Source organism: Rutidosis leptorrhynchoides, chromosome 3 (assembly GCF_046630445.1).
Source record: "Rutidosis leptorrhynchoides isolate AG116_Rl617_1_P2 chromosome 3, CSIRO_AGI_Rlap_v1, whole genome shotgun sequence".
Classification (NCBI taxonomy): domain Eukaryota; kingdom Viridiplantae; phylum Streptophyta; class Magnoliopsida; order Asterales; family Asteraceae; genus Rutidosis; species Rutidosis leptorrhynchoides.
The window spans coordinates 117282069-117309466 of NC_092335.1; positions in this window are offsets into that span (position 1 = coordinate 117282069).

Here is a 27398-nt window from a genome sequence, read left to right on the forward strand (position 1 = left end):
CATCTCTTGATCACATCTCGATCACATCTCAATCACATATCAATCACATCTCAATCGCGTCACAAACACACATCAATCGGTATAAATGACTTTGTTTTGTTGATAAATCCTCCAACGCATAGATTAACAGCTGAAAAGTAACATTCCAGGACCATTGATAAACAATTACACAAGTTAAGGACCATCACTGAGAATTCTGGAAAGTTCAGTGACAGCAGTGTAAACTTCAAAAGTTACTATAAATTTTCGAAACTTCGGGAGCTGAAAATGAAACTTTCTTAAACTTCACGGGCTAAAAATAAAGATTCTAAAAATATTTTCAAAATTTTGCATTGGAAGTCCCTGGGGTTTAACAGCCGTTAAAATATTTAACTGTAGGGACTAACAGCGTTAAATATTAAGTTAGGTATCTGTTGGGTCAATATTTCAAATCTGGGTCGAAATCTGGTCTTGGGTCGTGGATCCGGATCTTGGGTAGCTGATGGGTAAATGAATTCAGTTTAGTGGGAAATTCAAGATTCAGAATGAATCTATCTAAAAATCGTGTCCATGTACATTGCTGTAGGGTTAGGGAACATGGGACAATCATATGACAGGTGGGGCCACACGTTTTCTTCTTTTAATTTGAAATCATTCGACAAAACCACAAAGGTGTAAAGTCAGGTGGGTTCCACAGCAAAATCCCATTTATTTACCAAATGTGCCATTCGCTAGTCACTGTTCCATTTTCTTCTTCAATTTAAAAACCCTAAACGTACGCTTCACCATTAATACAACAAAAATTCGAAATTTTTTGTCTTAACTGTACGCTTCATCACCCAAATGTATACATCCAATCCCACACGTACGTTTCCGCAACTGGTTTGCTTCTTCTTCAATCAAAAATACCACACTCACGTCTTAGGTCTTACTGATGAGTTTCTCAATCCTAAACGTACGTTTCACCTGTATGCACCATTCTTCAATCGTATGTTCGAACCAGCCATACGTACGCTTTAAAACTCATCGTGTTCTTCCTTCTTTTCCAGAATCCGGCAGTCCCTGTGGTGGTTCTATGGCGGCTCACGACGGTGTTCATGGAATCTATCTCAAATCAACACCAAAACACACCAAATTTTGCAGAAAACATCCTTAGACCACAACTAACACAAACCCATTAAAAGTTTTTAACAACAATCTCTTAAAATCACAGGATCGATCCAAAACAGTCCACTTTTTAAAAAACTCAAAAATCCATATAACTCGACCAAAACTTTGAATCAGGAGCTGAAACTTTGAGGAATCATTCACAAGATGATTACCAACAATTCCTAATTCCTAGTTTTTTTTCAGATTTGTACTAAAACACCAAAACCCAAAAAAAGTCAACAAAAGTCAAACCGAGATTCAAAACTCAATTTCATCAAATTACAACAGATTAATCTAATCTTGTTTGATCTTAGGCTCTAATACCATTTGTTGGATCCCTTGCATCAATTGCTAGGATCTTTTGATCAAGGAACGAACATTGATTAGCAATTTGAGCTTAAACTAATGATAAATGAGATGAACATGATGAATATGAGAGGAACAATTTACAAACACAAATAACTCAGTGATAATTAGCTGATTATAGATCAAGATTACATGATATAACAATGAAGAACAACTACAATAGCAATTACATGAATCTAATCTAGTCACTTTGTCATTTCCATGGTGGTTGGAGCATCAATCCACCATGGATCCTCTCCACCATGAAGGTGAAGAGGAGGAGCACACACCTCACACACACTCAAGTGATCTTGGTGGAAAAGCCTCAAATGAACATGAACAAGGAAAACTCTATTTATAGTGTCTGTCTACTGTCAGCTCACAAGCACGGTTGAGCTTTCAACCGTACGAATGACAGTTATCACCCGTACAAGTGACATCAGTCACTCGCATGACAGACCTATATTACACGTTTGGTCACATATGCTCCTGCGACATGAGTTTTCTAGTTCAAACCTATCCTAGGTGTACAACGTAGACCTAAACCATTCTTAAGTTATTCGACAGCGATGGACAACTCCATTTAATGCACTAACAACTCCCCCTTGGACATTGCTGGCGAATCTTGCTGTCGATAAGTCGTTGAAAACACCTCTTGCAATCTTCAGTCAGTCTCTGCAACGGTACCGGGTCTTCTGAATCTTCAGGCTTCATTAAAGGTCTTCTTGAATGCATGTAATATAGAACTTCCACCTCAATAATTTTTTAGGTCATTGAGATCCGCCTTACGAATTGCCATTTGATATTCTCGAAGAAACTTCAAATCCACTTGTTACCCACAAAACCAATTGCAATAGTACTCCCCCTAAGACTGAAATGAGATCAATCTTTGACGAACTCCTCTGATAAAAAATACACTCAAAGTATCTTGACTGTAGAATCTTCTTTCTCAGCGTTCAATGTATCCCATTCTCTCAACAATTTGCTCAAACATGCTCGTCTCATGATTTTACTACTGTAATGGGCAAAATATCATAGAAATCCGATCCATATTTTATCTGATTCATCACATGTCGTCAATCTGGTATCTCATGATTGCGCATCACTCTCATCAATTCCCTTGACAGAGTGGAATCTTCTCAAATACATGCTCCATATCCAGCGGAATTTCCACAACCAGCTTCCATCACACAATGAAATTCTCGAAATTGGGAATTTAAAACATTTCAGCCCATAAATAATCAGATGGATCTGATTACCCCAAAAAAAAATCTTCATAACACTCGTGTCTCGTGTACTCATCTTACACGAACGATGCGGAATTAAACACGTCGTTGGCCCATAAACAGTTATATGCTCCTGGCTGCCCCACTAATCTTCGCATAACACAAGTGCTTTACATAAACACTTACTAACTAAGTTCAACGGACTAAGGAGGTTGTCCACTAAAGATTTAAAAAAGCGTGTTTAATGAAGTGACATTAGATTCAAATATATATGCGTTATACATAATCACGTTGCGAGTGAAATATTAGGCCTTAAAACAATATGTACCATGCTAAGTCATGCATACATAAAAGGAATAATATGAATGAAATTAAAAACGGTCAAAATCGAAAAAGGAAAAATTGAAGGCTTTCGAGGTCTCATTTCAAGAAATATTTGGGACAAACCGCCTACGACAATTTGCCAACGGACAAATCCCGAAAAAGGTACATACATGATTTAAAAAAATGGTGACTAAATCGGAGCTACGAGTCAAAAGATAATATATATCTAACATTTTGGCCAAAGACACAAAACACCAAGCACCACGAACCGTCGGTGGTGTTTGGTGCGTGGTGCGATTTTGCGAGGAAAGATGTCTTTTTCAAAATTTAGACGACCTCGAATGGCAAGCAGGTTCAGAAAGTCTTGCTCGATCGGCCGTTTTAGGGTGATATTTAGAATTTCAGCACAACCTGAAATCGAAGGTTATGCGCCGCCAAATGGTACACCATCTGGCGGCGCATACTAATGATTTTAAAAAACGTGTTTAATGAAGTGACAATAGATTTAAATTTATACCCGTTATACATAATTACATTGCCAGTGGAATAATAGGTCTTAAAACGATATATACAATGGTAAGTCATGCATACACAAAACTAATAATAAGATATAAATTGAAAACACACAAAGAGAACATTAAAAATGAGTAAAATTTCTTTTTTCGGCATCCTGATGACCTCGAATGTCAAGACACTTTCCAGGATTCTTGATGTTATGGTCGTTTGAGGGTGATATCGAGAATTTCAGCACAATCTGAAACTGAAGGTTATGCGCCGCCAAATGGTACTCCATCTGGCGGTGCATACTAATGATTTAAAAAAGCATGTTTAATGAAGTGATATTAGATTCAAATCTATATGTGTTATACATATTTATATTGCGAGAGAAATAATATGCCTTAAAACAATATGTACCTTGCTAATTCATGCATGCATAAAGGATCAATATGAATGAAAATGAAAACGGTCAAAAATGAAAAAAGGCAAAATTGAAGGCTTTCGAGGTCTCGTTTCAAAAAATATTTGAGACAAACCGCCTACGGGAGTTTGCCAACGGTCAAAAAATATTTCAAAAAATACACGATTTAAAAAAAACGGTTACTAAATCGAAGCTACGAGTCAAAAGATACGATAGATCTAACATTTTGGTCAAAGACACAAAACACCAAACACCATGAACCGTCGGTGGTGTTTGGTGCGTGGTGCGATTTTGCGATGAAAGATGTCTTTTTCAGAATCTAGACAACCTCGAATGGCAAGCAGGTTCAGAAAGTCTTGCTCGTTCGGCCGTTTTAGGGTGATCTTGAGAATTTCAGCACAAGCTGAAACCGAAGGTTATGCGCCGCCAAATGGTACTCCATCTGGTCGTGTATACTAATGATTTAAAAAAACGTGTCTAATGAAGTGACATTAGATTGAAATTTATATCCATTATACATAATTACATTGCGAGTGAATTAATAGGCCTTAAAACGATATATACCATGCTAAGTTTTGCATACACAAAACTAATAATAAGATATAAATTGAAAACATTCAAAGAGACTATCCATGAGGCTTGATGTTATGGTCATTTGAAGGTGATCTCGAGAATTTCAGCACAATTTGAAATCGAAGGTTATGCGCCACCAAATGGTACTCCATCTAGCGGCTCATATTAATGATTTAAAAAAGCGTGTTTAATGAAGTGACATTAGATTCAAATTTATATGCGTTATACATAATTACATTCCGAGTGAAATAATAGGCCTTAAAAGAGTATGTACCATGCTAATTCATTCATACACAAAAGGAATAATATGAATGAAATTCAAAACGGTTAAAATTGAAAAAAGCCAAAATTGAAGGCTTTCGAGGTCTCCATTCGAAAAATATTTGAGACAAACCGCCTACGACAGTTTGCCAACGGACAAATCCCGAAAAAATACACGATTTAAAAAAACAGTGACTAAATCGGAGCTACGAGTCAAAAGATACCATAGATCTAATATTTTGGCCAAAGACACAAAACACCAAGCACCACGAACCGTCGGTGGTGTTTAGTGCGTGGTACGATTTTGCGATGAAAGATGTCATTTTCGGAATCTACACGATCTCAGCACAATCTAAAACCGAAGGTTATGCGCCGCCAAATGGTACTCCATCTGGCGGCGCATACTAATGATTTTAAAAAACATTTTTAATGAAGTGACATTATATTCAAATTTATACGCGTTATACATAATTACATTGCGAGTGAAATAATAGGCCTTAAAACGATATATACCATGCTAAGTCATGCATACACAAAACTAATAATAAGATATAAATTGAAAACGTTCAAAGAAAACATTAAAAATGAGTAAAATGTCTTTTTTTGGCATCCTGACGACCTCGAATGTCAAGACATTATCCAGGATCTTGATGTTAGGGTCGTTTTAGGGTGATTTGAAACTGAAGGTTATGCGCCGCCAAATGGTACTCCATCTGGCGGTGCATATTAATGATTTAAAAAAGCATGTTTAATGAAGTGTCATTAGATTCAAATATATGCGTTATACATAATTACATTGCAAGTGAAATAATAGGCCTTAAAAGAATATGTACCATGCTAATTCATGCATACACAAAAGGAATAATATGAATTGAATTCAAAACGGTTAAAATCGAAAAAGACAAAATTGAAGGCTTTCGAGGTCTCACTTCAAAAAATATTAGTGACAAACTACCTACGACAGTTTGCCAACGGACAGATCCCAAAAAAATACACTATTTAAAAAAAACGGTGACAAAATCGGAGCTACGAGTCAAAAGATACGATAGATCTAACATTTTGGCCAAAGACACAAAACACTAAGCACCACGAACCGTCGGTGGTGTTTGGTGTGTGGTTCGATATTGTGACGAAAGATGTCCTTTTTGAAATCTAGACGACCTCGAATGGTAAGCACATTCAGAGAGTCTTGCTCGTTCGGCCGTTTTAGGGTGATCTTGAGAATTTCAGCACAATCTGAAAACCGAAAGTTATGCTCCACCAAATGGTACTCCATTTGGCGGTGCATACTAATGATTTAAAAAAACGTGGTTAATGATGAAACGACCCGTCCTAATCTATCTGGATGAATACATTACATTTGATTACATCGCAAGGTACTTGACCTCTATATGATACATTTTACAAACATTGCATTCGTTTTTGAAAGACAAACTTTCATTACGTCGAAAGTTGATAGCATGCATACCATTTCATAATATATCCACTTATAATTGACTTAATAATAATCTTGATGAACTCAACGACTCGAATGCTGAAGGTATTTCGTATGCCCGAGAGACATATTAAATTAATGTGGCTAACATGTTATGATCCAAGTCGGGTCATACCCAATAAAAAGCATACCGACACCTTATTCGTATTTGATTTTAGCGGTTGGATCGTTGATTAAATACGCGACACTTGAACTTTAAGAAAAATGGTTTCTTAAACAACACTTGATATGAATATATAATAAGGATTAATTATTTATAGGTTAAATAATTAATTATGTTATGTTGCATTTTATAAATTGGTTTTATAAAATAAAGTATACATAACAAATGGTATGGAATTTTATTAGTTTTATAAATAATGTAAACATAATTTATAAAATGCAAGTTTATAAAATTTGTTTTATAAAATTTAATTTTACTAAACAAATTTATAAAAGATGCAAGTTTATAAAATATGTCAAGTATTATTTTATAAAATGATGGGAGTGGCCTTGGAATTGGATGAAGCATGCTAAAGATTCCATCTTGGTCAAAGAGAATTCCCATTTCCATATACATGCAAGACTAGACTCTTTGGAAGATGGACTTGCATTTCAAACATATCAAGTTAGCAAAAAAAAAATTCTGCACTCCCTCTCCCACCTTGCTGCTGGCCGTGGCCTTTCATAGGCATAAGAGAGTTCATTTTATTTTTTTTTGCAAGTTATATTCAAGTGTTATCAAATCCTAACCAAAGTACTAGGTGTTGGTGCAAAGCTTGGGGTATAACTACTTGAGGTTTCATAGTTTTGGAGCTCCATTCATCATCATCTTCATCATCATCTATCAACAAGCTAGGAGAAGGTATAAACTCATTTCTTACTTGTAGTTTGTAAGTATGTTTCACAACTTGATCCTAATTGGGATTTAACTTTAAAAGGTTAAAGATTAACAAGTTCAATTGGTAATATTTTCATGCTTCCGCTTTAATTTGATTCTTAAAAGGTTTTAAGCATTATGTAACTTGTTAAATCCCAACAATGGTATCTAGAGCCGAAGTTGTTGAAATATGCTTCAAGATGGTTATTAAACTCACTATATATTTTGCATTTTATGTACATGCATGAAAGTAAAATGCAAAAATTATAAATTTTGGGTGGGTTTATGGTTAGGCCGAAAATTTGGAGACCCAAAATGGGTTTTGGGTGCTTCCATTTTTTCATATTTAGTTGTATGTTGTTGTTCACAATCATAGCCAAGACCTTGTGTTTGAATGAATGTTTGTTTGGTTGATTTATTATTCATTCATTTGGTTTGTAATAATATTTATTCAATTGGTTTGTAATAATATTATTTTGGTTATGTAATTTATTTTATATTTGGCATGTAAAATAGATTAGGTTGTATTTCATTTTCTAGACAAAATGTATTAGGATATATTTTGTAAAATGATGAAGATGATGAAGACTTGAAGAACACAAGAAGAAGCATTTGGATGCAAGATTAAGTGGGAGATTTTAAAATCACCTACTTTGTGTTATTACCCTTAACCGGTGGCATTTGTTTTCGGCTAAACAAATGTCTACCAAAAATGGCTTGATTGTGAACATATGAATTTGCATGCGTGGTTGTTTTGTATGATTATGTGGATTGTATGTTTGTATGCTACAAGTTAATCACACAAGTTAACAACAAACTAAAATGGCAATTTAAATTGGTTAAAATTGACATTATTAACGACATGCAAAACGTCAATTTAAATGGTTAAATTAAAAACGGCTAAAAGGACATTAATAATCGATTATTAAGAACATGATAAGGATCATACATATAAAATGGTTTATATCAAAGTAATAAAATTGGCTTTATTACATAACATGAAAATGGATTTTCAAATAAACCATACACTAAATGCATGTTGGTGTATGGTGCAAAAGTTTTCTCAAACTAGAATTAATGAAAACTTAAAATCCCTTATTAACAAGGCAAACAAGTTTAACGCCATCCTATTGTATGACACTTAAAAGTATTAGGGAACTCATGATGGGATAAAGGTCACCTAACCGTTATGAGCAAACTAATATGATTAAGGTAAATTTCGCATGCTTGTGGGATAAAGGTCACCTAACCACTTGTATGTTAAATTTACAAGTCTATACAAGTAGGACGACTTGATTTGGGAATCATGAACTTAGGGTCACCGAAGCATGAGGAACAAATAGGCGTTGATGGGATAAATATGCCATGCAAAAGGATTGCATGATCCCATACTCTAGAAGTTGCAAATGGATTGCAATTGTCATTTATTGACTACCTAGCTAAATCAAATTGCGGGATAAAGGTCACCTAACCGAAATTTGGTTTACCGTTGGATTCTAGAATTTAATAATTCAATTTGATTTAAAGGGTATTGAATGTTAAAATTAAAATCGATACTTAAACGAACTTTGTTAATTTTGTAGATGGCCGCCAATAACAACAACAACATTCCAAACGCACCACTTAACCTAAACCACCTATCATTAAGGTCTCTCTTAGAGAAAGACAAACTCAACCATACCAACTTTATGGATTGGTTCCGCAATCTTCGGATTGTCCTCAAACAAGAGGATAAAATGTATGTGCTTGAGGACCCCATTCCCGATCAACCGGATGAGAATGATGTGGAGGCAATGGCCTCTTACGATAAGTATTGCCACGACTCCCTTCAAGTCTCATGCTTAATGCTTGGGACTATGATACCCGAACTCCAAAAGGATTTCGAACATCATAGTGCATACGACATGATAACGCAATTGAAGGAGATGTTCCTTCAACAAGCGCGTGTCGAACGCTTCGAAACGGTTCGAGCGCTACATGCTTGTCGTATGGACGATACCCAATCGGTTTCATCTTATGTACTTAAGATGAAAAGCCTTATCGATCGTGCTAACCGTCTTAACCTAAACATTTCCAATGAGTTAGCCACCGATCTTATCCTTAACTCCCTATCAAAAAGGTTTGATCAATTTGTAATTAATTACAATATGAATGGGATGGATAAGAGCATAGGTGAGCTTCACGGTATGCTTAGAACGGCCGAAACTAGCATGGGTAAAAGGGCTTTACCCGTGTTAACAATCGATCAAGGTGGGTCCAAAGGTAAGACCTCTAAGCCAAAGGTGGCTAAGAGAAAAGGACCCGCTTACCAAGGCAAAGGGAAGGGGAAGATGGTTACCCCAACCATCAACAAGGCTAAGAAGCAAAAGGTAGTCGAAAAGGCAAACCCCAAGGAAGACCCATGTTTCGGTTGCGGTGAGATGGGTCATTGGAAACGAAACTGTCCGGTCTACCTTAAGGAGTTGAAGGAGAAGAGGGATGCGGGGCAATCCTCAGGTAATATATATATGGTATATATAGAGCTTAGCATTACTTCTTCTAATACATGGGTATTAGACACTGGATGTGGAACTCACATTTGCAATTCTTTGCAGGGGTTCAAAAGAAGTAACAAGCAAACGGGAACATCAAGTCTCTTCATGGGGAATGGAGCTAAAGTGCAAGTGAAAGCTCAAGGAGACTTTGTGTTAAAACTTCCAAGTGGCTTGGAACTTATTTTGAATGATGTTTTGTATGCACCCGACTTATGTCGAAACATTATTTCTATTTCCCGTTTGAAACAATGTGGTTTTAATCCTAATTTTGTTAATGATGATATCCACTTTTATTTAGATAATGTATTCTATTTCAAGGCTTCACCTTCAAATGGAATTTATGAATTGGTTCACGATGACACATTATCTAGTAGCTCAATGTACCATACAAGCACCAAGAAACTCAAAAGGGATTTTAGTGATTCCTACTTATGGCATTGTCGCCTTGGTCACATAAACAAGAACCAAATACATACACTTCAAAGGAATGGACTTTTGAAATCAAATGAAATGGATTCGTTTGATATATGTGAATCTTGTTTACAAGGCAAGATGACTAAAGCACCTTTCAAAGGGACTTATGAAAGGGCTAAAGACTTATTGGGATTAATACATTCGGATGTATGTGGACCCTTTAAACCCATGACTAGGAATGGTGAAAGATACTTTGTTACTTTCATTGATGACTTTAGTCATTTCGGATATGTCTACTTATTAAGACACAAGGACGAAACGTTTGAAGCATTCAAAGAATATCAAAACGAAGTACAAAATCAACTCAATAGGACAATTAAGGTACTTCGTACCGATAGAGGAGGTGAATAACTAAGCGATGCCTTCCAAGATCATCTTAGGAGTTGTGGGATTATCTCACAATTTACTCCACCCGGAACACCCCAACTTAATGGAGTTTCCGAAAGGAGGAACCGAACCCTAATGGATATGGTTCGATCTATGATGGCAAGAAGCTCGTTGCCTCTATCATTTTGGGGTTATTGTCTAAGCTCCGCGGCTCGTATTTTAAATATGGCCCCAACCAAGAAAGTGGAACGAACTCCTCATGAGATGTGGTTTGGGAAACCTCCTTCTCTTTCATACCTGAAAGTATGGGGATGTGAAGCTTATCCTAAGCGTTATGTAGCAAATAAGCTACATGCTCGATCCACGAAGTGTATCTTCATAGGATATCCCAAGGATGATATGGGATACTATTTCTATGATCCATCCGAGCAGAATGTATTTGTTGCTCGAAAAGCGGAATTCCTAGAAACCAAGTTCCTTATGGAAGGTGATGGTGAAAGGAAGGTAGATCTTGTAGAGGTACAAGATCAAGCCGATGATACACAATTGGTTGGCACTAGTACTCAACATGAGGATGTTGAAAGTGATCAAGTGGATGATCAAGGTACACAAGACGTTCGAAGATCTAGTAGGATTAGTAATCCTCCCGAGAGATATGGGTTTCTCGTGGATGGTTGCTATACGGTTGATTTGGATGAACTGACAAACTATGAAGATGCTTTATCAAGGATTGATAAAGATAAATGGCAGGATGCCATGAACGCCGAGATGCAATCCATGTATGAAAACCAAGTGTGGGAACTTGTTGAGCAACCTCATAGCTCTAAGCTAGTTGATTGCAAATGGCTTTTCAAGAAGAAAACCGACATACATGGAAACTTGGATACATATAAAGCTAGACTTGTTGCAAAAGGTTTCACTCAAACTCAAGGGGTTGATTATGATGAAACTTTCTCGCCTGTGGCAATGCTAAAGTCTATTAGGATATTATTTGCCATTGCTGCTCACTACGACTATGAAATATGGCAAATGGATGTCAAAACCGCTTTCCTAAATGGATATCTTATGGAAGATGTCTATATGGTTCAGCCTGAAGGTTTTGTTGATCCAAAATATCCTAAAAGTGTATGTAAGTTAAAGAAGTCAATCTACGGATTGAAACAAGCATCTAGAATGTGGAATCATCGTTTTAATGAGGAAGCCGAGAAATTTGGCTTCATTAAAAATGGTGATGAAGCTTGTGTATATAAGAAAGCTAGTGGGAGCACTATCATATTCCTTGTACTATATGTGGATGATATATTATTATTTGGGAATGATATTACCACAATGCAAGGAGTCAAAACTTGGCTAAAGAGTTGCTTCTCCATTAAGGATCTTGGAGATGCACAATACATATTGGGGATAGGGATCTATAGAAATAGATCCAAGAGATTTATAGGTTTAAGTCAAAGTACATACATTGATAAAATCTTGAAAAGGTTCAAGATGGAAAACTCTAAGAGAGGTTTGGTACCTATTCAAAAAGGAACCGTTCTCAGTTCATCTCAGTGTCCTGCCACGAAAGATGAACAAGAGAGAATGAAGAAAGTCCCATACGCATCTGCTATTGGGTCTATCATGTATGCAATGATATGTACTAGACCGGATGTGTCATGCGCTCTAAGCTTGACAAGTAGATACCAGAACAACCCAGGAAACAGTCATTGGATTGCTGTTAAAAGCATATTGAAATACCTTAGGAGGACTAAGGATATGTTTCTAATATATGGGTCTGGTGAGGAGGAACTCGCTGTAAAAGGTTACGTGGACGCGAGCTTCCAAACTGATCGAGATGATTCTCGATCACAATCCGGTTATGTATTTACATTAAATGGAGGTGCGGTCTCTTGGAAGAGTTCGAAATAGGAGGTTGTTGCGTTATCCACTACAGAGTCAGAGTACATTGCCGCCTCATTGGCAGCACAGGAAGCTGCATGGATGAAGAAATTCATCGACGACTTAGGAGTGGTCCCTTCCATTCAGGACCCTCTTGAGATCTTTTGTGACAACGAGGGTGCGATTGCTCAAATCAAGGAACCTCGTGCCCATCAAAAGACTCGTCACATTGAGCGGAGATTCAACTACATAAGGGATGAAGTTGAAAAAGGAAAGATATGTATTCGCAAAGTTCATACAGATCATAATGTTGCGGATCCACTCACGAAGCTCTTACATGGGCCAAAACATGAGGGACATGTTTGTGCGTTAGGGCTTCAATATTCTAGTGATTGGATATGATCTATTTTATGTATTGTACCGGAACAAAATTATTCAAACTCATTAATATAACTATGGCGTTAATTTATTTGAGTTATGTTCCTATTTTGCATATTTCATCCATGAATAAGCAATTATTCAAAATTTCCGTAGTCGATCACATTTGTGGGAACAAGTGTGAGGTCTAGACTATTATGAACTTGGATTGGTTAGCATTCAAATGGTGAATGTGGGGCAAGGTTGCGACCAAGGTTCATAGATATTTGTGGGACACAAATATTGGAAGACCCGCTCTCAAGAATTACTGTATAGAGCCTTTGTGGTTGATCACATGTAATCTTGAGTAAAGGAGAATATCATTGTATCCTCTGACCTGAGATACATATTGGGTTCGGATATTCACCAAGTATTGTGCCTTGATTCTTTCCTTCGCTATTCTGAAATATGGTAGTACATAAGGAAGAACTCAGGTATATTACAAAGTGTATATCTAGGATGTATGTAGTCAAGATGGAATTTGTCCCTCTTATTCGTTGAGAGTCAGATGTCTAAGGCCTGAAAAGTTAAATCTATAAGAGAGTGATCACTCTGTATCTCCTGGATTTAACATGACATCTAGGACGAAAGGAAATAATGAAAGATTCACCTAATCATATTCGAGATGGGAACTCGAAAGGGATGATGTTATTGAATGGCACAAAGTCATAACATATTAGGGGTGATGGACGGTGTGTTAGGCTGTATCCATCACTTGCATTAATTTCTTATGTTTCTCGTGCAAGTGGGAGATTGAAGGTATTTCGTATGCCCGAGAGACATATTAAATTAATGTGGCTAACATGTTATGATCCAAGTCGGGTCATACCCAATAACAAGCATACCGACACCTTATTCGTATTTGATTTTAGCGGTTGGATCGTTGATTAAATACGCGACACTTGAACTTTAAGAAAAATGGTTTCTTAAACAACACTTGATATGAATATATAATAAGGATTAATTATTTATAGGTTAAATAATTAATTATGTTATGTTGCATTTTATAAATTGGTTTTATAAAATAAAGTATACATAACAAATGGTATGGAATTTTATTAGTTTTATAAATAATGTAAACATAATTTATAAAATGCAAGTTTATAAAATTTGTTTTATAAAATTTAATTTTACTAAACAAATTTATAAAAGATGCAAGTTTATAAAATATGTCAAGTATTATTTTATAAAATGATGGGAGTGGCCTTGGAATTGGATGAAGCATGCTAAAGATTCCATCTTGGTCAAAGAGAATTCCCATTTCCATATACATGCAAGACTAGACTCTTTGGAAGATGGACTTGCATTTCAAACATATCAAGTTAGCAAAAAAAAATTCTGCACTCCCTCTCCCACCTTGCTGCTGGCCGTGGCCTTTCATAGGCATAAGAGAGTTCATTTTATTTTTTTTTGCAAGTTATATTCAAGTGTTATCAAATCCTAACCAAAGTACTAGGTGTTGGTGCAAAGCTTGGGGTATAACTACTTGAGGTTTCATAGTTTTGGAGCTCCATTCATCATCATCTTCATCATCATCTATCAACAAGCTAGGAGAAGGTATAAACTCATTTCTTACTTGTAGTTTGTAAGTATGTTTCACAACTTGATCCTAATTGGGATTTAACTTTAAAAGGTTAAAGATTAACAAGTTCAATTGGTAATATTTTCATGCTTCCGCTTTAATTTGATTCTTAAAAGGTTTTAAGCATTATGTAACTTGTTAAATCCCAACAAATGCAACGTCTTTTGAAATATGTCATGAATGACTCCAAGTAGTATCTCTAAAATGAACAAACGCACATCGGAAGATTTCTTTCATACCTGGGAATAAACATGCTTTCAAGTGTCAACCAAAAGGTTGGTGAGTTCATTAGTTTATCATAAACAATCATTTTTAATATTTTAATAGACCATCATTTTCAATATTTTAATAGACCACAAGATTTTCATTTCATTTCTCATAAACATCATCTCATATCAGGCATTTCGCAAACTGCATAGAGATAAAAATCATTCATATGGATTGAACACCTGGTAACCGACGTTAACTTAATGCATAGAATATCCCCAAAACAGAACCTCTCGTCTGTATAATAATCTCGAAGTACTTAAGAATTCGTACCCCGAATGGGACTTGTCAAGGTCCATAGATCTATCTTTAGGATTCGCGTCAATCAGGGGCCATTTCCCTAAATTCTTAGGTTACCAGACTTGAAGGGCGATATTCGGTTAATAATCCAACCATAGAATGCAATTTTAAGTACTTGTGTCTATTTCGTAAAACATTTATAAAATCAGCGCATGTATTCTCAATCCTAAAAATATATATAGCAAAAGCATTTAAAAAGGGAGCGAATGAAACTCACTATACTGTATTTTGTAGTAAAAATACATATGGCGACATTGAACAATGCAGGGTTAGCCTCGGATTCATGAACCTATATCATTTGTATATTTATTAATATTCATAGTTGTAATTGAACACACACACACACACACACACACACACATATATATATATATATATATATATATATATATATATATATATATATATATAAGTGTATTAGTTGTATCATTTTTATGTTAATAATATATATATATATATATATATATATATATATATATATATGTTTTATACGTTCATTATGTATATAAAAATATTAAATTTTGTTATGTTATATGTAATATATGACGACAGATCCCGGTATTATATTGTTCGGCAAGAAGATTGGGTTGCCGGAAACACCCAAGATTACTTATCAGGAAGAGAAACAGAACATACATGATGCAACAGTTTGTTCATCAAGATTACTTACACCACACGTATATATATATATATATATATATATATATATATATATATATATATATATATATATATATATATATATATATATATTATTTGTTTGTTAAAACAATACTTTAGTAATACTAAGGTAATATTTGAAATAATATTAGTGATAATACTAATATTAATAAAAATGATAGTATTATTTGTATTTTTATTAATAATTGTATAAATAATAGTTTTCAATAATCAATCCCATAATAATGATAATTTTAGTGGTTTTTAATAAAATGAATAATTTGATAATAATGATCATGAAAATATTAACTCTTGATAATGATACTTAATTCTTAATAATAATAATAATTATAAAGATACCTATTTTGTTAATTATGGTAATAAGTTTAATTTTAACCATAATAATAATCATATTAACAATAATAATGATATTATTACTAATAATTTTGTTGATAATAACAATAATAATACTAAACAATTTGTAATATGATACTAATAATAATGTTTATAATAATAATTTGTATTATGTTCATAATAACGATAATAATAATAATAATAATGACCATAATTATAATATTAATAATACATATATTAATTTTGGTAATAATAATAACAATAATACTAAGTAATGATAATATTTATAATAATAGTACTTATAAAATATTAATATTAATAATAATGATAATAATATCTAACTTTATTATTGATAACATTAATCATAATATTAGTGGTAGTAATAACTTTAATTAGCATATTAATAACAATAATAATAACACAATAATAACACAATAATAATAATAATAATAATAATAATAATAATAATAATAATAATAATAATAATAATAATAATAATAATAATAATAATAATAATAATAATAAGCCAACGATTAATAATAATAATAATAATAAACGGGCATTTTACTTCCATTCTTCTGGCAGTTCAATCCCGGGTCAATAAATGGGCATTCAGATTCGTTGTACATGGAATAGGATCGATCCATAATCCAACTTCCTTTGAACAAATCACATGATTTAGTTGATTGTGCTTTATTATTATTTGGCTTGCATTGCACATGGGCTGATACAATAGCTAAAACAATGGGGAATAGAAAGAAAAAGGAGAGTGTGAATTTTAACATGATGAAACACAGACAGAATGAGAACAATAAAGACCTGTGGTTAGGGAACTTCTACTGCTGTTTCTTCTTCAATAAATCTATGCTTTGTTTGTGATAGCTGCAAGATAGAGAACAAGTTGGATCCCTGTTCAAGTTTGGTAATTTTGACTTGGGAATTGCTAGAATTTTGGAGTGCCCACCAGGTGTTTGTTAAAAGTCCCCTGTGGGTTTTTATCATGGCTTCATGGTTTTAATTATGTTACTGTGTTTGGGGATTTTGAATCTGTCATTTTTGCTATGCACTACAACTACAGGTTGTGTGTAGCTATATCGCATACCACTGTGAAGTTTCATTGCCCCTTTGTGGGTCTTAGTGGCTGTCAAAATGGGAGTGGAAATGGGCTAGTTAGAAGTTCTCTTATCAAGCATCTTAGTGATCGTCATTGTGGTATCGATGCGCGGGATATCACTCGACATTCTCTTACTTCTAATTTGGATGTTTATACTGAGGCTGATGTTACTTTTAGGCATATGAGGATTTAGTTATGTGGTGTTTGCTACAAAACACACACGGTATGTGCTAAGTGCCGTCATGGTAGGGGCCCGGATGTACCGCCCCCCGATGAGGGAAATGGTGTTGCTCGTTTTGTGCTTCATAATTTTACCAAGCCAATAGCTCCCTCTTCTCCTTCTCGACTTTGTATTGAGGATGGTTCGGTGCATGATCATAACGATGGTTTTGACGTGGCTCTCCTTGATCGTTTGTTCTCTAAGGGGTTTCGAACGGTTAAGTCTATCCCTCCCAAGTGTCGTTTGGGGTTTTCTCGGATTTTGAAAGGTGCTCTTGATAAGGTGATCTCTAAGCCTGATGACATTTCTTGTTGGGTCTCTTTGTTGGTGTTACCCCTTTGTACCCTTAAAACCTTTCGGCCATGGAGTAGTCATGAGTCTACATCTTCGGTAAAGCGTCGGCATCAGGAAGAGATTATTTCCAGTGCTATTTGCTCTTGGGGGACAGCGGGTGGAAGTTTATAGCTTGTGAGGGCGTATTTGGCGGAGGATTCTCCTATGTTTTTAGTGGTTGATGATGAGGTCCTTGATTTGTAAGAGCGTAATATTAAGCAGTGTCGTAGGAAGATTTGTGATGGCCATTACACCGCTGCAGCTCGTGTTCTTTCTTCATCAGGCGTTGCTCTTTATAATGATGCCACACTGGCGGACTTGCTGTCTAAGCACCCTTCTTCTTTAGCTCTATCCTTGCCTGATATGCTGGTTGATCAGCTTCACCTCGTTACGACTTCTGCTGTTGTTTTGGGCCAGATTAAAAGTTTTCCTCGGGGCACATCATGTGGTAGGGATGGTTTACGTGCACAACACCTTATGGATTGCTTGAGTGGTGCTGCTGTGGCAGTCTCAGATGAGTTGGTTGGCTCTATTACCGGGGTCGTTAATCTCTTTCTAGCTGGAAGGTTCCCTATGGAATTAGGAGAGTATATAGCGAGTGCTCCCCTCACACCGTTTGTCAAGCCCGGCGGTGGTCTTCATCCTATAGTTGTGGGTACTGTTTGGTGATGTCTTGTTTCGAAGGTTGGCGCTGCTATGGTTGGCCAGTCCTTAGAAAGTTACTTCGGTGGTCTTCAATTTGGTGTTGGTGTTTCTTCAGGTGGTGAGGCAATTCTTCATGCTGTGAATCGGTTGATTGAGGATCGTGGCTCTGATGTTGGCCTCTCTATGTTATTAGTTTATTTTCAAAATGCATTCAATCTAGTTGATCGTACGGTCATGTTGCGTGAAGTTCGCCGCCTTTGTCCAAGCATTTCTCGGTGGGTTGAATTATGCTACTCTAATCCAGCCAGATTGTATTATGGGAACCACACCTTATGGTCTTCTCAGGGGGTGCAACAGGGTGATCCCCTTGGTCCGCTGCTTTTTGCTTTGGTCTTAGAACCCTTGGTTTCTAAAATCAGAGATAATTTTGAGGTTTATCTTCAGGCGTGGTATTTGGATGATGGCACTATTATTGGGGACACTATGGTGGTGGGGAAGGTTTTGCATTTGATTATGGAGGATGGGCCTCATTTTGGGCTACATCTCAACTTGGAAAAACAGAAATTTTCTGGCCTACGGAGGACCCTCGCAGCAGGCAAGTAGGTGTCTTTCCTCCTAATATTGCTCGACCTTTAAATGGTGTTAAGTTTCTTGGGGCCCCCGCAAGTTCCGATCCTGGTTTTAGTAGTGAACTGGTGATGCAAAGGGTGACCAAGTCCATTGCGCTTATGGATAAGGTTGCTAAGCTTGATGATCCTCAGTGTGAGTTGTTGTTGCTTAGGGCATGTACGGGAGTTTCTAAACTCTACTTTACCTTGCGTACTTGTCCTCCTAGTATATTTGAGGCGGCTCAACGCACTTTCGATGGAGCCCTTTGATCTTCCTTGGAGCGTATTGTTACTGCTTCCGGGCCTGGGTTTGGTGATTGGCAGTGGTGACTTGCCACCTTGCCATTTGCTTTTGGAGGGCTTGGTGTTTATTCTGCGGGAGATTTTCGTCATTATGCTTTTGTGGCTTCTCGATTACAGTCTGCTGGGTTGCAGACCAAGCGCCTACATCATGCGGGTATTGTTGGTCTTGGTCGTGATTTTGAAGATGCATTGGGTCTGTTTAATAAAACGGTTGGGTTTGATATTTTAGGTAATCCGAGTGAGGTCGCTGCCCCAATACTCATGAAGAAATTGGCAGATGTTTATTTCACAAAGGTTACCGCTTCTACAGAATTCACTTTTTCGTTATCTCCCCAACAATCGGCCTTATGGAAATCACAGCAGGGTGATCACACCTCTGCTTGGCTAAGGGCAGTCCCTATTTTGGGGTTGGGTCAGACGATGAACGCAAAGACTTACCGATGGGGTTAGGTGTTCCATTGTTCTCTATCTCGACGGCATGCTCTGCCTGTTCAAGGGTTTTTACTGGGGATATTTTCGGGGATCACGCGGTGTCTTGTGCTGGTATGGTGGGTATTAAGCATCGACATAATGTTGTTCGGGATTCCCTTGTTGATGTTTGTTATCGATCTGGGATTTTAGCAAGAAAGGCGGTTGACATTGGGTTGTCTGGAGGGAACGACAGGGCCCTCAGACCTGCAGATGTGTTAATTTATTCCTGGGAGTGTGGTCGTGATGTTTGTGTTGACTTGACAGGGTCTTCTCCTTTGACACAGTCTGGGCTTTCTGACTTTGTCCCTGGACGTGCTGTGGTTGATGCGGCTCGTCGGAAGCGGGTCAAGTACGAATCTAGCTGTCAGGCGATTGGTTATGGTTTCATTCCTTTCTCATTTTCTTCCCTTGGGAATTAGAGAAGGAGGCTGTTTCTTTGCTAAAGCGGGTGGAGAAGAGTTCGATGGCTCAAGATATTGGTGCCGGTGCTGTTGCTCATATTTTTACTAGGATAGGTTTTGCTATTGCTAGAGGTGTGGGGGCCCAGATTGTCTCTAGGCTTCCCACTAATTTTTTGTAAGTTTTAAAACTTTTAAGTTTATTATTATAATAATAATAATAATAATAATAATAATAATAATAATAATAATAATAATAATAATAATAATAATAATAATAAAATAGAAACTACCTTAGGAAAGGGTTCCAAAAATTTGTGCCTCATGCGAGGCTCGAACCGCCGACCTCTCGAAAACCCGAAACACTCTTGATTAATCATCTTCCTCCCAACCACTAAACCACTTGTTAGTTATTGAAATAACTTGCACATTTAATGGTATAAGCTATACGAATCTGTTTGTATTTCTTTTTAAAATTAAAACCCACATCATCATTCGAAATCTTCATCATTCGATCAGTTCAACAACAAAAAAAAAAACGAAGCTGGATCTCAGTTCAAGAGAATCGTGGCCCAACAAGATGTCCAAAAATATATCCCAGCCCACTAGTAAATCGGTCAAATAGAATGTATATGGATTTTAATTTGGTACAGCCGATTTGTAAAAGGATTTGGAAATAAAATAAGCAGCTATCTCCTTTCTCACTTTATCTCTTTTATTTTCTTTTTAAACGTCACCATCATATTTCTTTAATCATCACCAATTTTCTTCATAAGGAAAAGTGGATATTGCTTGGTGTCTTTCGGCTCAAAAGAAAAAGGTAACAACAGCTCGTTAATCATCTTCATATCACCTTATTATTTTATGTATGTCATAATCGATCCTTTCAATCTTCATCATCATCTTTCTTTTAAATAATAGCAGCAGCAGAATTATAGCAACATAGCAACAACGTGACAGTTTGCGATGGTTTGTGGGTTTGAAGTAGGTGACGGATGATGGTGATAAGGGTGAGGATAATGGTGTGTAGTGATCAAATAAACATAACCAAATCCAAAGGTGGTTCGTGGTGGTGGTTCACGTTGGGAGGTAGCGATGGGTCATGGTTTAGTTGTGGGTTTAGGGTGGAAGTGGAAGATAGCAAAAAGTGGGTTTTTTAATGGTGACGAACATGAATGAGAGAGAGAGAGAGAGAGAGAGAGAGAGTAAGGGATTGGGGTGGCGGTTGGTGGTGGTAGGGTTGTATCCAGTGGTTATCATGGTGGAAGGTGGGTGATGGAGAAAACGAGCAAGAAGTGTTATATTATCAAGTAATGTATGTTTATGTATATATATGCTAGTGTACATATAATATCGTTTAGTTACTATTTGTAAATGTTTGGAAATTTTGGCAAACGATTGATTTTGGATGGAATGTGGCAACTTTGACACTAATCCGTCACAAAACCTAGTGGAATGTTAGACTTTTTCTCATAAAAGTCGATCGTTAGATAAAACATACGTGTATTAAAAAAACGTACATTAAATTAATGTTTGTTATCTTAAACTCAATTAAGTAAATTAATAAAAATATTAGCCTAAAAGACTTATATTAAACTCCATATTATTAACTGGCAAGCATAGAGATCATAATCATTCGTTGTGCAACACTAAAAGTCTAAAAGTCTACAGTAATATGCAATGAATTATAATCTAGCCGCCTCTTATTTTATATTTTTTTGCCGACAGTTTCTCACGGACCGCTATCGTACCCCATTGTTAATCAGCGGCGAATAAAAGTCTTCAGAAAAATTCCATATTTTTAAATTAATTATATTTATTTATTTTGCTCATTATGGTATAGAATTCAATCCTTAATTTGATAAATAAAAATTACATCAACTGTCCCTCTCATTTATGGGTAAAATATAAAAAGTGTTAATATTAAATAATTAGATCCTAAACATACATTTAATAAGCCTATAACTTATATAACTCATTTTCGGATCACCGTTTATTTTAAAATTACATATCTTTGAATTTAACTTTCTTAATATCAATCGGAACATCAGACGAGTATTACAATCATTTAATATTTATTTTTAATATACTTTTCATTTATTTATTTATTTATTTTAATAATGATATCATATTTTATTTTTACTTTACATAGTTAATTTTAACAACATATAATATCTTAAGTTATACTTCAAATTATTATTTATATCTATCTATATATTTAAATATATATGAATCCATTTACAAATAGTTGTTCGTGAATCGTTGGGAACAGTCGAAGGTCAATTGAATATATGAACATCGTTTCAAAATTTTCTAGACTCAACATTACATACTTTGCTTTATCGTATTGAAATCATATAAAGATTAAGTTTAAATTTAGTTGGAAATTCCCGGGTCGTCACAAATGAAGTGACATTAGATTCAAATTTATACCCGTTATACCTAATTACATTACGAGTGAAATAATAGGCCTTAAAATGATATATACCATGCTAAGTCATGTATACACAAAACTAACAATAAGATATAAATTTAAAACGTTCAAAGAGAATATTAAAAATGAGTAAAATGTCTTTTTTGGCAACCTGACGACCTCGAATGTCAAGACACTATTCAGGAGTCTTGATGTTAGGGTCGTTTTAGGGTGATCTGAAACCGAAGGTTATGCGCCGCCAAATGGTACTCCATCTGGCGACGCATATTAATGATTTAAAAAAACGTGTTTAATGAATTGACATTAGATTCAAATCTATATGTGTTATACATAATTGCATTGCGAGTGAAATAATAGTCCTTAAAAGAATATGTACCATGCTAAGTCATGCATACATAAAGCAACAATATGAATGAAATTCATGACGGTCAAAAATGAAAAAGGCAAAATTGAAGGTTTCGAGGCCTCGTTTCAAAAAAAATTTGGGACAAACTGCCTACGGTAGTTTGCCAACGGATAGGTCCCAAAAAATACACGATTTAAAAAAAACGGTGAGTAAATCGAAGCTACGAGTCAAAAGAACGATAGATCTAACATTTTGACCAAAGAAACATAACACCAAGCACCACGAACCATCGGTGGTGTTTGGTGTGTGGTACGATTTTACGAGGAAAGATTTCTTTTTCGGAATCTAAACGACCTCGAATGGCAAGCATGTTCAGAGAGTCTTATTCGTTCGGTCGTTTTAGGGTGACTTTGAGAATTTCAGCACAATCTGAAACCGAAGGTTATGTGCCTCCAAATGGTACTCCATTTGGCGGCGCATACGATTGATTTATAAAAAACGTGTTTAATGAAGTGACATTAGATTCAAATTTATACCCGTTATATATAATTACATTGCGAGTGAAATAATAGGCCTTAAAACGATATATACCATGCTAAGTCATGTATACACAAAACTAACAATAAGATATAAATTGAAAAAGTGCAAAGAGAATATTAAAAATGAGTAAAATGTCTTTTTTGGCAACCTAATGACCTCGAATGTCAAGACACTATCCAGGAGTCTTGATGTTAGGGTTGTTTTAGGGTGATTTGAAACCGAAGGTTATGCGTCGCCAAATGGTACTCCATCTGGCGACGCATATTAATGATTTAAAAAAGCGTGTTTAATGAATTGACATTAGATATAAATCTATATGTGTTATACATAATTACATTACGAGTGAAATAATAGTCCTTAAAAGAATCTGTACCATGCTAAGTCATGCATACACAAAGCAACAATATGAATGAAATTCAAAACGGTCAAAAATGAAAAAGGTAAAATTGAAGGCTTTCGAGGTCTCGTTTCAAAAAATATTTGAGCCAAACCGCCTACGGTAGTTTGCCAGCGGACAGATCCCAAAAAATACACTATTTAAAAAAACAGTGACTAAATCGAAGCTACGAGTCAAAAGATACGATAGATCTAACATTTTGGCCACAGACACAAAACACCAAGCACCACGAACCATCTGTGGTGTTTGGTGCGTGATACGATTTTGCGATGAAAGATGTCTTTTTCGGAATCTACATGATCTAAAATGGCAAGCACGTTCAGAGAGACTTGCTCGTTCGGCCGTTTTAGGGTGATTTTGAGAATTTCAGCACAATCTGAAACCGAAGGTTATGCGCCGCCAAATGGTACTTCATCTGGAGGCGCATACTAATGATTTTAAAAAACATGTTTAATGAAGTGACATTATATTCAAATTTATACCCGTTATACATAATTACATTGCGAGTGAAATAATAGGCCTTAAAACGATATATACCATGCGAAGTCATGCATACGCAAAACTAATAATAAGATATAAATTGAAAACGTTCAAAGAAAACATTAAAAATGAGTAAAATATCTTTTTTTGGCAACCTGATGACCTCAAATGTCAAGGCATTATCCAAGATCTTGATGTTAGGGTCGTTTTACGGTGATCTGAAACCGAAGGTTTTGCGCCGCCAAATGGTACTCCATCTGGCGGTGCATATTAATGATTTAAAAAAGCGTGTTTAATGAAGTGACATTTGATTCAAATTTATATGGTTATACATGATTACATTGCAAGTGAAATAATAGGCCTTAAAAGAATATGTACCATGCTAATTCATGCATACACAAAAGGAATAATATGAATTGAATTCAAAACGGTTAAAATCGAAAAAGACAAAATTAAAGGCTTTCGAGGTCTCACTTTGAAAAATATTTGGGACAAACTGCCAACGACAGTTTGCCAACGGACAGATCTCGAAAAAATACACTATTTAAAAAAAAATGGTGACAAAATCGGAGCTACAAGTCAAAAGATACGATAGATCTAACATTTTGGCCAAAGACACAAAACACTAAGCACCACGAACCGTCGGTGGTGTTTGGTGCGTGGTGCAATTTTGCAATGAAAGATGTCTTTTTCGGAATCATGACGACCTCGAATGGCAAGCACGTTCAGGGAGTCTTGCTCGTTCGGCCGTTTTAGGGTGATCTTGAGAATTTCAGCACAATCTGAAAACCGAAAGTTATGCGTCGCCAAATGGTCCTCCATTTGGCGGCGCATACTAATGATTTAAAAAAACGTGTTTAATGAAGTGACATTAGATTCAAATGTATACCCGTTATACCTAATTACATTGCGAGTGAAATAATAGGCCTTAAAATGATATATACCATGCTAAGTCATGTATACACAAAACTAACAATAAGATATAAATTTAAAACGTTCAAAGAGAATATTAAAAATGAGTAAAATGTCTTTTTTGGCAACCTGACGACCTCGAATGTCAAGACACTATCCAGGAGTCTTGATGTTAGGGTCGTTTTAGGGTGATCTGAAACCGAAGGTTATGCGCCGCCAAATGGTACTCCATCTGGCGGCGCATATTAATGATTTAAAAAAGCGTGTTTAATGAATTGACATTAGATTCAAATCTATATGTGTTATACATAATTGCATTGCGAGTGAAATAATAGTCCTTAAAAGAATATGTACCATGCTAAGTCATGCATACACAAAGCAACAATATGAATGAAATTGATGACGGTCAAAAATGAAAAAAGGCAAAATAGGAGGCTTTGGAGGCCTCGTTTCAAAAAATATTTGGGACAAACCGCCTACGGTAGTTTGTCAACGGACAGATCCCAAAAATACACGATTTAAAAAAAACGGTGAGTAACTTGAAGCTAAGAGTCAAAAGAACGATAGATCTAACATTTTGACCAAAGAAACAAAACACCAAGCACCACGAACCGTCGGTGGTGTTTAGTGCGTGGTGCGATTTTGCAAGGAAAGATTTCTTTTTCGAAATCTAAACGACCTCGAATGGCAAGCACGTTCAGAGAGTCTTATTCGTTCGGCCGTTTTAGGGTGACCTTGGGAATTTCAGCACCATCTGAAACCGAAGATTATGTGACGCCAAATGGTAATCCATTTGGCGGCGCATACGAATGATTTATAAAAAACGTGTCTAATGAAGTGACATTAGATTCAAATTTATTCCCGTTATATATAATTACATTGCAAGTGAAATAATAGGCCTTAAAACGATATATACCATGCTAAGTCATGTATACACAAAACTAACAATAAGATATAAATTGAAAACGTTCAAAGAGAATATTAAAAATGAGTAAAATGTCTTTTTTGGCAACCTGATGACCTCGAATGTCAAGACACTATCATGAGTCTTGATGTTAGGGTCGTTTTAGGGTGATTTGAAACCGAAGATTATGCGCCGCCAAATGGTACTCCATCTGGCGGCGCATATTAATGATTTAAAAAAGCATGTTTAATGAATTAACATTAGATATAAATCTATATGTGTTATACATAATTACATTACGAGTGAAATAATAGTCCTTAAAAGAATCTGTACCATGCTAAGTCATGCATACACAAAGCAATAATATGAATGGAATTCAAAACGGACAAAAATGAAAAAGGAAAAATTGAAGACTTTCAACGTCTCGTTACAAAAAATATTTGGGCCAAACCGCCTACGGCAGTTTGCCAGTGGACAGATCTCAAAAATACACGATTTAAAAAAAAACAGTGACTAAATCGAAGCTACGAGTCAAATGATACGATAGATCTAACATTTTGGCCAAAGACACAAAACACCAAGCACCACGAACCGTCGGTGGTGTTTGGTGCATGGTACAATTTTGCGACGAAAGATGTCTTTTTTGGAATCTACACGATCTCAAATGGCAAGCACGTTCAGAGAGTCTTGCTCGTTCGGCCGTTTTAGGGTCATTTTGAGAATTTCAGCACAATCTGAAACTGAAGGTTATGCGCCGCCAAATGGTACTCCATCTAGCGGCGTATACTAATGATTTTAAAAAACATGTTTAATGAAGTGATATTATATTCAAATTTATACCCGTTATACATAATTATATTTCGAGTGAAATAATAGGCCTTAAAACGATATATACCATGCTAAGTCATGCATACACAAAACTAATAATAAGATATAAATTGAAAACGTTCAAAGAAACCATTAAAAATGAGTAAAATGTCTTTTTTTGGCATCCTGACAGCCTTGAATGTCAAGACATTATCCAGGATCTTGATGTTAGGGTCGTTTTAGGGTGATCTGAGACCGAAGGTTATGCGCCGCCAAATGGTACTCCATCTGGCGGCGCATATTAATGATTTAAAAAAGCGTGTTTAATGAAGTGACATTAGATTCAAATTTATATGCGTTATACATAATTACATTGCAAGTGAAATAATATGCCTTAAAAGAATATGTACCATGCTAATTCATGCATACACAAAAGGAATAATATGAATTGAATTCAAAACGGTTAAAATCGAAAAAGAGAAAATTGAAGGCTTTCTAGGTCTCACTTCGAAAAATATTTGGGTCAAACTGTAGTGACCCGAACTTTTCCATGTTTATATATA